Source organism: Bubalus kerabau, chromosome 3 (genome assembly GCF_029407905.1).
Source record: "Bubalus kerabau isolate K-KA32 ecotype Philippines breed swamp buffalo chromosome 3, PCC_UOA_SB_1v2, whole genome shotgun sequence".
In the NCBI taxonomy this organism is placed as follows: Eukaryota; Metazoa; Chordata; class Mammalia; order Artiodactyla; family Bovidae; genus Bubalus; species Bubalus kerabau.
This window is the reverse complement of record NC_073626.1, coordinates 132,428,331-132,440,837: the sequence shown is the minus strand read 5'-3', so window position 1 is coordinate 132,440,837 and position 12,507 is coordinate 132,428,331. Positions and strand designations below refer to the sequence as shown.

The 12,507-nt window shown below is 37.1% G+C and overlaps 1 long non-coding RNA gene across 2 annotated transcripts in view; it reads left to right on the top strand.

The window, feature by feature from the left end:
- LOC129647785 (uncharacterized) overlaps positions 1-11,384 on the top strand; it is an 88,507-nt gene extending 77,123 nt beyond the window's left edge. Inside the window, exons 4-5 of one of the 2 annotated variants that reach the window (XR_008712501.1) lie at positions 9,157-9,212; positions 11,067-11,384. This is a non-coding gene — a long non-coding RNA (uncharacterized LOC129647785). The remainder of the gene's footprint in view (positions 1-9,156; positions 9,213-11,066) is intronic. The other variant, XR_008712502.1, reaches the window with a different exon arrangement.
- Positions 11,385-12,507: the final 1,123 nt, after the last annotated feature.

The window sequence follows — 12,507 nt, the reverse complement described above, 5'->3', positions numbered from 1 at the left end:
CAACCATCTCATCTTCTGTTGGCCACTTCTCCTGCCCTCAATCTTTCCCAGCATCAGGGTCTTTTCAAATGAATCAGCTCTTTGCATCAGGTGGCCAGAGTATTGGAGTTTCAGCTTCAACATCAGTCCTTCCAATGAAAACCCAAGACTGATCTCCTTTAGAATTGACTGGTTGGATCTCCTTGCAATCCAAGGGAGTCTCAAGAGTCTTCTCCAACACCACAGTTCAAAGCATCAATTCTTTGGTGCTCAGCTTTCTTTATAGTCCAACTCTCACATCCATACATATCTATTGGATAAACCACAGCCTTGACTAGACGGATCTTTGTTGGCAAAGTAATGTCTCTGCTTTTGAATATGCTATCTAGGTTGGTCATAACTTTCCTTCCAAGGAAAGCATCTTTTAATTTCATGGCTGCAAACCGTCTAAAGTCAGCCACTGTTTCCACTGTTTCCCCTGTTTCCCCATCTATTTGCCATGAAGTGATAGGACTGGGTGCCATGATCTTAGTTTTCTGAATTTTAAGCTTTAAGTCAACTTCTTCACTCTCCTCTTTCACTTTAATCAAAAGGCTCTTTAGTTCTTCTTCACTTTATGCCATAAGAGTGGTGTCATCTACATATCTGAGGTTATTGATATTTCTCCCAGCAATCTTGATTCCAGCTTGTGCTTCTTCCAGCCCAGTTTCTCATGATGTACTCTGCATAGAAATTAAACAAGCAGGGTGACAATATACAGCCTTGACGTACTCCTTTTCCTATTTGGAATCAGTCTGTTGTTCCATGTCCAGTTCTAACTGTTGATTCCTAACTGTTGATTCTCAAGAGGCAAGTCAGGTGGTCTGGTATTACAATCTCTTTCAGAATTTCTCACAGGCTATTGTGATGCACACAGTCAAAGGCTTTGGCATAATCAATAAAGCAGAAATAGTAGTTTTTCTGGAACTCTCTTGCTTTTTCGATGATCCAGTGGATATTGGCAATTTGATCTCTGGTTCCTCCGCCTTTTCTAAATCCAGCTTGAACATCTGAAAGTTCACAGTTCATGTATTGCTGAAGCCTAGCTTAGAGAACTTTAAGCATTACTTTACTAGTGTGTGAGATGAGTGCAATTATGCAGTAGTTTGAGCATCCTTTGGTATTGCCTTTCTTTGGGATTGGAATGAAAACTGTCCTTTTCCAGTCCTGTGGCCACTGCTGAGTTTTCCAAATTTGCTGGCATATTGAGTACAGCACTTTTACAGCATCATCCTTCAGGATTTGAAATAGCTCAACTGGAATTCCATCACCTCCACTAGCTTTGTTCATAGTGATGCTTCCGAAGGCCCACTTGACTTCACATTCCAGGATGTCTGGCTCTAGGTGAGTGATCACACCATCGTAACTATCTGGGTCATTAAAATTTTTTTTGTACAGTTCTTCTGTACAGTTCTTCCACCTCTTCTTAATATCTTCTCCTTCTGTTGGGTCCTTACCATTTCTGTCCTTTATTGAGCCCGTCTTTACATGAAATGTTCCCTTGGTATCTCTCATTTTCTTAAAAGATCTCTAGGCTTTCCTATTCTCAGCCATATTCTGGCATTTTGAGAGAGGAAAACATGTCTCATAAAGCAAAGAAATGTGAGATACCGTTGGAGATGACTTAAGTTATTCCATGCTTATGAGTTTGGTGATAATGTTGGTATATGTGTTGGAGTGAGTGTTTGGGTAATGGAGAAGAATAAGGCCAGGGAGTTTTGAAGTGATATTAGCATAAAGGATCTTATCAGAGGAACAACAGTGGATAATACAGAAAGAGAGATGATCAGAGAACTAAGATGGTTGGGTTTTCTATCCTTGGAGGATGAGATAAAGATTCAATGATAAGATTAGTATGCGTAAAGCTCCAGGGACTTCCCCAGTGCTCAGTCTCTTTAGTCATTTCTGACTTTGCGACCCCATGGACTGTAGCCTGTGGCAGAAAGTGAAGAGGAACTAAAGAGCCTCTTGATGAAAGTGAAAAAAGGAGAGTGAAAAAGCTGTCTTAAAACTCAACATTCAAAAGACAAAGCTCATGGCATCCAGTTCCATCACTTCATGGCAAATAGATGGGGAAACAATGGAAACAGTGACAGACTTTATTTTCTTGGGCTCCAAAATCACTGCAGATGGTGACTGCAGCCATGACATTAAAAGACGCTTGCTCCTTGTGGGGAGAAGGCAATGGCAACTCACTCCAGTACTCCTGCCTGGAAAATCCCATGGGCGGAGGAGCCTGGTAGGCTGCAGTCCATGGGGTCGCCAAGAGTCAGACACGACTGAGCAACTTCACTTTCACTTTTCACTTTCATGCATTGGAGAAGGAAATGGCAACCCACTCCAGTGTTCTTGCCTGGAGAATCCCAGGGACGGGCGAGCCTGGTGGGCTGCCATCTATGGGGTCGCACAGAATTGGACACGACTGAAGCGACTTAGCAGCAGCAGCTCCTTGCGGGGGGGTGGGGGGGGTGGGGGTGGGGATAAGTTATGACAAACCTAGACAGCATATTAAAATTCTCCCCTGGAGGAAGAAATGGTAACCCAATCCAGTATTCTTGCTGGAGAATCCCATGGACAGAGAAGCCTGGTGGGCTGCAGTCCATGGGGTCACAAATACTCGGACATGACAAGCCACTATGCAGGCATGTATCAAGCTATATTGCAGGTTTTATTCTCTGGCACTACAGGCAGGGTACAATTCAGGGATTAACATCAGTGAAAAAGAGGGTGAGCAGCTAAGATTGGGCACAAGGAAATCCTGAAAGGATAATCAGAGCTTTATTGCTTTGGATTAAAATCGATTGGCCGTTAGTCATTAAATACGGGCTACTCTGGGACAGATGTATCCTTTGCCGGGCAATTCTTTGCAGCTGGGGCAAACCCCACAGGGGCAGGGAACTGTCTGCTGACCACATTCTCAGTAGCTGGGGCAACAAGGCTTTCTCTGAAGGGCTCTGGTCTGCACAGTTCTGAGCCACTCAGAATACATTGAATAGGGAACAACAAGGCTTCGTATTTCTTCCTTACAATGACTCATGAAACTTTATAAATTAAGAGATTGTGATTCAGAGAATCCATCTCATGGTCACACAGGCTGCTCCTGATGCATCTGTGTCCCCTACTAAGTGCTGGAGACCTGTAAGGCTTTTCTGAAAATTGAGATCTAATTGGGAGGAAAAAATTAAAAAATACAAAACAGTGCTAAAGAGTCTTTAGTCTTGATATCTGGAGTATCGAACATTCTCTTCCCAAGAAGCAGTGACCTCAGCATGGGTTGGGAAGATTGTATTTGGATTTTTATAAATGAAATGATTCCAGAAGTGGTAACGGCATATTATGGGATAGAAATCATTTAGTAACTCCTTTGATGTTAGTATCAAAGTTTGGTAATTCCTATCAAGGTCAGAAATTTAGAAACCTCAGAGAATCATGCCCAAAGGAACTTTAAATTCATTGCTAAATTCATTTAAAAATTATATTAAAAAATAGCAAGAATAAGTTCAAGGTGCTTTCTGTTTATATTTTACTCTGAATGGTCAGAACTGCAGTGAAATGTAGTCCACAATGACATTTGCTTTTAAGCATACAATTTTCATATAGTTATTTTCCCTCACATTTATTTACATACATTTTTTAAATGATGTATATGTTATACCGCAGAAGAAAGGGTCAAATGGATCATAGATCCACATGTAAGAAAAACAGGAACCCTCCAGAGAGCAGAATGATTTGTTCCAGTGAGATGGACTGGGGCAGAGAGAGAGAAAAGGTGTTATGGTGTATTAGCTAATGCTGCTCAATAATTTACCAATCAATTAAAATGCCACTATTATTCTCCTTTGCCACTCAGTTTCTGTGATATTTAAAGGTCACATGGGCACTATTGAGTGGGACAGCTATTAGTAAATACATGAAAACAGCATTTCCAATTGCTATGCTAGGGTTTCAAGGTAATTTGTGTCCTAGCTTAAGTTACATTTATCAACACACAAGGGCAGATGTTTGACAAATTGGATATTACATGATCTTTAGGATCATTCTAACTGGGGCCAGAAGATTTCTGCCTGGAAGGAATCTTTAGGATTCCTTGCTTAGATTTATTCCCACATTTATGGTGACTAGACTCTAACCAAAGATGAGTGACATGTTTCAGATCATAAATGATTTAGCTGTAATTGCAATTTGTTAATTACTACATAATAATTGGCTTTTATTGAACATTGAATATTTGTCAAGAGCTGTGTAAGGCATTTCCATGTATGTCATTTATCATAATAACAATATAACCAATAAAATATATCACCATTTTATAGACAAGAAAACTGAGACAGATGCTAATTAATGTGTCTGAAATCCTATGATTAAATGATAAATCCCTTTTCCACTTTCCTTAAAACTTCATGACTTCCTTATTTACTTACTTGGAATTGATCTGTTATCATATATATATGCTGAATTATGCTAACTGGTTATATTATAAATGGATTGTAGGGGTGAGCTGAACCTTTAATGTATCTATTTAAAAAATAATCCAATTCATAGCTGAACACGCAACATATGTTGAGGAAATGTTCATTTCAATTTCTATTTTGAAAGGTTGGTCAGTGAAAGAAATTGTGTCATGTTCACACTTTGATATACTTCTCTTCCGCTGCCATACTCTTGATAGAAACACTATTACTAAAGTGATGGCTCAATTTGAAATTCTGGGGCTACATGTGCATGAAATATCCATCTCAAATCTGGTTGGCGATAGAGTTTGATTATCTATCAAATAGCTAGTTAGCATAGTATAGTCATCAATTGTTGCCAGGAATCATCTTTTGACTAAGGAGTTCATTTGCTGGGATTGTCTGTCTTTACAGAAACATAACCTGGAATTTCACTCTTACCTCAGTAAGGTTTCACAGGAATGGGTTTTGTGAACCAAGCTCAGTGGGCTTGGGCATAATTATTGGGGATAAATGAGATGCAAATCCCTTCAATGTTCCTTCTTTTCTCAAGTCATTATTCATTTTCCACCTCACTCAACTCCACAACGTTTTCTCCACTGCAGAAACTTGAAGGATGGCAGTTATGATAAAAACAAACATTTATAGAGATACATAAGTGAGTTTGAGGCTCAGTTCTGCTTTTTCAGGACTTGGCAAGTTGATGCAAGACACCTACAGAAGCTGAGTGATTTCCTTTTGTGTATGGTATTAACTTTACAGATCTATTTTAGAGGATTAAATGAGATAAATGAAAAGGTTCTTGTTGCTTTTCTCCTTATATGGGTTGGGTTTCAGTGATCTTAAACCAATCAAGTTATCTGAAGATAACATGCTCTCCTTACTTGTCCTCAACCCTGTAATGAATGCCTACTGTCTCAAAGTCCTTTCCCTGCTTCACCTGCTAGAGATCAGGTACAAGCAAATTAAAAATGACATGCAGCTCTAAGAGAGTAAAAACGGTTGATTAAAACCTCTGAGGAATATTTTTAAAACTCTATTTTGTTTCTTCCACACATTAATGAAATATTAAAAGCTTCTAATGGAGATTTTCTTCAAAAATAATTAGATATTTATCATCTTATATTTCATTACCATAGTTGGTTTTCTTATCACAATATTTTAATTAACATTTAAAAATGTACTCATTGCAGAATATTTTTAAAAGTAATTGAAATAATCTATGTGGAGTTTCTCTGTCCCTTAAAGGTGAAGATATAAACTTTAAAAATCATTTGAATTTCTAATTGAAAAAACAATTGGGTTTAAAAGGAAATTATAATAATCTTGAAGTGTGATAAAGTAGAGATTTATGCTGAATTTTCAATTAATGTAAAAGTGTAATCTCAAAAATATGCTTGAGAACAACTTTTATGTTCAGTGCTTGTGTTTTACAGATCCCAAATATGACTTGGGGAGTAATGTGAGAGAACAAAATAAAAAGAGGGCCCTATAGATCATTGTAAAAATTTATAATCTCAAAAACTCTGAAGAGTGAGGATATAGATATTTCATTGGTCAGTATCTGTTTTTAAGCCTAGTGATGACTGTGGTAATTCCTAATGTTGAATAGGTTTGACGTGATACCCCTGAAGGATACACCTAACACTACATCAGTCTCAGCTCACTGTGTCAGATCAGGACATTGCAAGGCCCAATGCCTGCATCTTCTTCCCTGATGCAGAGAATTCCTCTTTCTCCTTCATTTCCCCTCAATAACAGCTTTATTAAAATGTAATTCATATGCTATGAAATTCCCCCTGTAAAGTGCACAATTCAGTGTTTTCAGTATATTTATAGAATTGTGCAACGATCACCATTATCTAAGAATGTCCTCATCACACCAAAAAATACTCTTTGCACATCAGAAATCAATTCCAATTTGCCCCTTCCAACCCATCCCTTCAAAACCACTAACCTACTTTGTCTTTATGCATTTACCAAAGCTGGCCATTTAATATAAATGGAATAATACAATACCTGTTGTTTTGTATGTGACTTCTTTCTTTTTGCAAAATGTTTTCAAAGTTCATCTATGTTGTCACATGTGTCATTTTTTTAATTTCTTTTTAAGGACAAATGATATTATATTGTATGAATAGAACACATTTTATTTGTCCACTCATTAGTTGGTGGATATTTGGGTCATTTCCACTTTTGACTATTGTGGATAATGCTACTATGAGTATTTGTACATAATGCTTTGTGTAGACATATATTTTCAGTTCTCACAGGTGCACATCTAGGGGTAAAATCGCTGGGTCATTTGATAACTCTATTGGGCTTTCCTGGTGGCTCAGTTGGTAAAGAGTCTGCCTGCAGTGCAGGAGACCCAGTTAGATCCGTGGGTAGGGAAGGTCCCCTGGAGAAGGAAATGGCAACCCCACCCCAATATTCTTGCCTGGGAAATCCCATGGACAGAAGAACCTGGTGGGCTACAGTCCATGGGATCCCAAGAGTTGGACACAACTTAGTGACTAAATCTACCTACCTACCTTGGTAACTCTAAGTTTCACATCTGCAGAAATTGCCAAACTTTTCCAAAGTGGTTCACAATTCCAACAGGAATGTATAAGGATTCAATTTTTCCACATCTTCAGTGTGACATGGCATTGTTCGTCTTGTATTTGGTGAATGTGAAGAAATACCATATTGTGACTTAAGATTTGCATTTTCTAATGACTAATGATATTAAGCATTTTCTTGGGATCATTGATCATTTGTACATCTTCTTTGGAAAAATATCTCAAGTCTTTTGCCCATATAATAATTCAATTATTTGTGAAATCTCTTTAGTCTAGATGCTATCCCTTACTAGTTGTATAATTTGCAACTGTTTTCTCCCTTTCTGTAGACTGACTTTTTGATTTGACTTCGTAGATGGAATATTACAAAGTTTTTTAAGTTTTAACAAAATCCAATTTATCTGTATTTTCCTTGGTAAGCATGATATGGATGTTGATTAAAACCTCTAAGGAATATTTTTAAAACTCTATTCTGTTTCTTCCACACATTAATGAAATGTTAAAATATTAAAAAGCTATGGGCTTAAGATCCCATAGCTTGCCCATAGCTTAATCCAATGTAATTTTTTTTTAATGTTTTTAGTTTTGCACTTACTTTTATGTCTGTGAATCATGTTGATTCATTTTTTGCATCTGAAATAATGTAGAAGTATAGCTTTATTTGTTACACTAAGATATCAAGCTGTCTCAATACCATTTCTAAAAAAGACATTTGCCTTGGTAAACTTACTGAAATCATTTGCCACAAACTTGAGATTATTTTTTGTTAGCCTCTCAATTATATTTTATTAGCCTATATATTTAGTCCTATGCCAGACCACAGTGCTTTTGTTACTGTAGCTTTGTAATTTTTTAGATTGGGAAGTATGGGTCATTCAGATTTTGTCTTTCTTTTTCAAGATTGTTGTTTTATTGTTCAACAATAAATTGTGTCCAACTCTCTGTGACGCCATGGACTGAAGCACACTAGGCTTCCCTGTCCTTCAGTATCTTCCAGAGTTTGCTCAAATTGATGCCCATTGAGTCAGTGATGCTATCTAACCATCTCATCCTCTTTTGCCCTTTTCTCCTTTCACCTTCAATGTTTCCCAGCATCAGGGTCTTTTTCAATGGGTCAGCTCTTCATATCAGGCAGCCAAATTTTGGAGCTTCAGCTTCAGCATCAGCCCTTTCAATGAATATTCAGGGTTGATTTCCTTTAGGATTGACTGGTTTAATCTACTTGCTGTCCAAGAGACTCTCAAGAGTCTTCTCCAGCACCATAATTCAAAAGGATCAATTCTTTAGTGCTCAGCTTTCATTACAGTCCAACTCTCACATCCATCCATGACTACTGGAAAACCATAGCTTTTACAAAATAGTTCTTACTATTTTGTGTCTATTACATTTCCATATGAATGTGTTATGTATGTATATATGTATTATGATCTCTGCAAGATCATCAAATAAGACTTCGATAAGAAATGTGTTGAATCTGTTTTGGTGAACTTATATTACAATGTTAATTCTTCTCATCCAGAAAACATGGATATCTATACATTTATTTACATTCTTTTAAATTTATTTTAACAATACTTTATTGTTTTCATTTTGAAAGTCTTATACTTCTCTTGTTCAATGCATCCCTTAGTATTTTTTCCTTTTGGATAGCTTATAAATCTAATTTTCTCCTTAATTTTTTTTTTTTTTTCCTTTTTTGGATCATTCCTTGCTTGGGAAGAGAAACACAATTGCTTTTTTTGTGATTTTATCTTGTATCCTACAACCTTGCCCCCTTGTATATTAGTTCTAATAGTTTGTTTTGAGAACTCATGTACATTTTCTGCATAAAAAGTCATTTCTATACATAGGCATATCTACAGGTAAGGATAGTTTTAATATTCCTTTTCAAGTTATATCCCTTTTGTTTTTTTTAATTTAATCTAATTATTCTGCCAATAATTTTCAGTATAATGCTGAATAGAAGTGGTAAGAGTGACAGCCTGCCTGGTTTTGCCTGGTGTTTGTTTTAGCATATGGGGCAGTATTTATTTGTTTTCATGTCTCCTAATTTTGTTGAAAAATGGACATTTAAATAATACAGTTTGGTGAGTCTAGAGATTATATCTTCTTCTTTCCTCCAGAATTTGGTGTTGCTGCTGCTGTTTTTTGTTTAGTGACTTTGAATTAATCCTGTAAGGTTTGTATTATTTTTCATGTGTAACCACACTAGTCTTTATTTGTTTAACTTAGGGTCGGTAAATTGTTGCACAGAGATTTCATTAAATGCTCCCTAGTCTTTGCTAAGGGCCTTTTTGCATATATTAAGACACATCTTCAGCGCTCTGTGTGTGTGTGCCAAGTCACTTCAATCGTGTCCAGCTCTTTATGACCCTATGGACTGCAGTCTGCCAGGCTCCTCTGTCCATCAGATTCTCTAGGCAAGAATACTGGAGTGGATTGCCCTGCCCTCCTCTAGGGGAGTCTTCTCAACCCAGAGTTTGAAACTGCATCTCTTTTGTATCCTGCATTGGCAAGCAGATTCTTTGCCACTAGCGTCACCTGGGAAGATCCTTCAACACTCTAGTGGTTTACAACTCTTCCTTGATTTTCAATTCTTGTTCATATAGAACCACACTATCACTCAATGGTGAGAGCTGGGGCTTCTCCCATGCATGACACAGCCCTGGGCATGCATCCAGTCCTATGAAAGTGCCTGGCCTTCTAGATTTTCAGGACTTTTTCAAAGCTTTTCAAAGTCCACCATGGGCATCTCATTCCATAGCTTTCTTTTTATGTTTTTTTATCATCCTTTTGTTTGCCCAACTTTTATCATCACCCATGCAATTATTTTATTTATTTATTTATTTATTTTTGTATTTATTTGGCTGTGCCAACTCTTCATTGTGGCACATGGTATCTTCAGTCTTCCTTGCGACATGTGGGATATTTAGTTGTGGCATGAACATTCTTAGCTGTGGCATGTGGGATTTAGTCCCCTGACCAGGGATTGAACCCAGAGCCCCTGAATTGTAATGCAGAATGTTAGTCTCTGGACCACCAGGGAAGTCCCCATCTAGGCAATTCTAATGTTAAACAACTTCAGCATGCATTTTTCAGAAAATGTCATCTGGGAAATAGCTGTTCTAACTGAGCAAGTTCTGAGTCAAGTCAGATGAAAACCAACTTTGTGAATGGGGAGTACCCAGAAAGGTTAAATAACAGTTTTCTGGGAAATAAACCCTTTGGAACTCTGAATCTCCTCTGCCTATTCCAGTTGCTCCTAGGCTGCTAGTTTTCAGAACTACTGTGATTGGGAGTCTGTTGGTTTTCCAGGTGGTCATGGAGCTGGGAATAGAAAGGAATCATCATCATAAAGCTTGCTGTTCTGAGATTCAGTCACTTTTCTTGAATAAACATTCCTCAGTACTCTTGCTTAGAGAATCCTGTGGACTGAGGAACCTGGTGGCTGCTGTCTATGCGGTCTCACAGAGTTGGACACGACTGAAGTGACTTAGCAGCAGCAGCAGCATGTTGTTTAAAACCTTTTTTAATTTCTAAAGTTCTAAAAGAATCTTAACTTTGACATTTTTTGCCACTCTTCTCTTTGCTCTTATGAATGATCAGGCTGTTGGAGGTCCTTACTCCACCATTTTGGAATTGTTTCTCTCCCAATGTGATTTTTAACATAATATTGTCTACGTTATTCTTTTACTTTATGTGAGATCAAATATTTTATGTAAAATGCTGGATGTGAGAGAAATAGCATGCATGGCCCTAAAACTGGGAGATCAAATCATCAGAGGACTTTGAACATTGTCTCGAAAAGTCATGTATCTTAATGAAATTGTTTAGTTTTGAACTGAACCTTCCATATGCAGTCATAAAAATGCTATCTCTTTTTGATAATAACACAAGGTATTCACCATAGCATAGGATTTGCAATGTTGATGTACATTTAATGTGGAGAATATTTGGGACAGCATTGTAATGATATTCAAAACATCTTACTGAATGATTTTCTATTTATTTATGATTTGATTTTTGTATCTAGTCATCTTTCAGGTATCAAGGTTGTTAAGAGATCAGAAAAAGCTGCTGAGATCTGAAAGACAAAGTGTTGCCCTCAGAGTTCCATGGGGTTACTAAAGGACTGTGTCATGAATGGGGCCAGGGAACCCGATGGTCATTGAAGCTGCATGACAGAGACAACCACATGATCCTGAAGCTTGTGCTTGCATGTCCCTGGACCTCAGCTTCCTTATTTGCTTAAAGACTGTGTGGCCAAGTCTCAAATTTTTTTTTTATTATATTTTATTTATTTTTTTAATTGAACTATTGCTAACATAATATTGTGTTAGTTTCAGGTGTACAATAAAGTGGCTCAGCTTTATGTGTATATATATATATTTTTTTTTCAGATTATTTTCAGTTATATAAGATATTGAATATAGTTCCCTGTGCTATACAGTGAATCCTTGTGTTTTATCTATTTTATGTATAGTATTTTCTATCTGTCAACACTATACTTCTAATTTATCCTTCCCCCATTACCTCTCTGCTTTGGCAACCATAAGTTTTTTTTCCTATAACTGAATGTGTTTCTATTTCATATGCAAATTTATTTGTATTTTTTTTTTAACATTCTACATGTAAGTGATACCATATATTTGTCTTTCTCTGTCTGAATTCTCTAAATATATTGTTCTCTACTTCTATTCATGTTGCTACAGGTGACATTATTTCATCCTTTTTTTGTGGCTGAGTAATCTGTTATATATATGTACCAGGTCTTCTTAAGTTAATTGTCTGTTGATGGGCATTTGGGTTGTTTCCGTGTCTTGGCTATTGTAAATAGCACTGCTGTTAACATTGGTGTGCATGTATCTTTTTGAATTAGAGTTTTGTGTTTTCTGGATATATGCCCAGAAAAAATCTAGTAGGATTGCTGGATCATATGGTAACTCTATTTTCACTTTTCAGAGAACCTCCATACTGTTCTCCATAGTGGCTGCACCAATTTATATTCCCACCAACAGTATAGGAGGGTTCCCTTTCCTCCACACCCTCTCTAGCATTTATTATTTGTAGACTTTTTGTTGATGGGCATTCTGACTGATATAAGGTGATATATTGCTGTTTCTATCATGGTATTCTTGTTATATTACACAGGTGTATATCAATACAATGACAATTAGGACTTCTGATAAACATAGGACAACTGTTAAGAAATTATTCAACAACACTTGTTAAAGATGGTAAAGTAGCTTTATTCATGATCATTGTGTTAGTTATAGAGACCAGCGCAATAAAATATTACACTGGGAAAGAGAGGTAGGGCAAGTGGGAGTTTATAGCCAAGAAGCAGAGTTGGGGTCAGTGGATGGAAAATTAATGAGCAAAAACATGAGAGTGGTAGTGGAGGTTCTGGCTAAAATGACCTAACACGCTTTTTACTATGAACAAGTTAAGATGATCAGGCATCATCTTGGGGG